Source organism: Suncus etruscus, chromosome 1 (assembly GCF_024139225.1).
Source record: "Suncus etruscus isolate mSunEtr1 chromosome 1, mSunEtr1.pri.cur, whole genome shotgun sequence".
Lineage (NCBI taxonomy): Eukaryota > Metazoa > Chordata > Mammalia > Eulipotyphla > Soricidae > Suncus > Suncus etruscus.
In genome coordinates, this window is record NC_064848.1 from 145646369 (window position 1) to 145647319 (window position 951).

General features: G+C 37.3%; 1 non-coding gene across 1 annotated transcript; it reads left to right on the forward strand.

The window, feature by feature from the left end:
- The first annotated feature begins 497 nt into the window (after positions 1-497).
- LOC126026546 (U1 spliceosomal RNA) lies at positions 498-661 on the forward strand. Its single transcript, XR_007501780.1, has one exon. It is a non-coding gene; the product is annotated as a U1 spliceosomal RNA (small nuclear RNA).
- Positions 662-951: the final 290 nt, after the last annotated feature.

Here is a 951-nt window from a genome sequence, read left to right on the forward strand (position 1 = left end):
TGCACTGTGAATATTAGGTACTTAGCAAAAGACAGAACACTTATTCCTCTACAGCTGTAAAAATGGGAAAGATAGATGATAAAAAAAAAATTAAAAAGAATGTGTGGGGCCGGCGCTAGAGGTAAGGTGTCTGCCTTGCCAGTGCTAACCTAGGAAAGAGCGTGGTTAGATCCCCTGGCATCCCATATGGTCCGCCAAGCCAGGAGCGACTTCTGAGCGCATAGCCAGGAGTAACCACTGAGCGTTACTGGGTGTGGTCCAAAGAAACCAAAATAATAATAATAATAATAATAATAATAATAGTAATAAATTAAAAAAAGAAAAGAATGTGTATGTATGCTGATCTGAGTATACTTGATCAGCTGTGACCCCCCTAGAGAAGGATATGCTGCAAATCTTGCATTGACATAGTATGGGGACTATATGTTTGATTATAAAGACCTTCTGTAACAGACCATCACAGATGAAGAAATTTACCAAGTTAAAAACAAAATTGTATACTTACTTGGCAGGGGCGATACCATGATCACAAAGGTGGTTTCCCCAGGGCGAGGCTTATTCATTGCACTTCGGATATGCTGACCCCTGCGATTTTCCCAAATGTGGGAAACTCGACCGCGTAATTTGTGGTAGTGGGGGACTGCATTCGTGCTCTCCCCTTAAAAAAAATTGTGCTTGCATACGGTGACTGTCACTTTTATTACCACAAAGCCACATCTATTACCATAAAGCCTACTTCAGATCCTTTTCTATAATTTAGGATTTAGATGGTAAATTTTATTTATAATGGTTTTTACAGGATAAAAAAGAGTTTTTATCATTTTTCCATTGAAAATTTGACATTAGATATAACAGTTTTTAGAATTGTCTGTTAACTTTCCAGGAAAAATGTAAAAGTCTTTAATTTAGAGACAATTTTGCTTCTGTGTTTCATTTTCAATTGGCTATGAT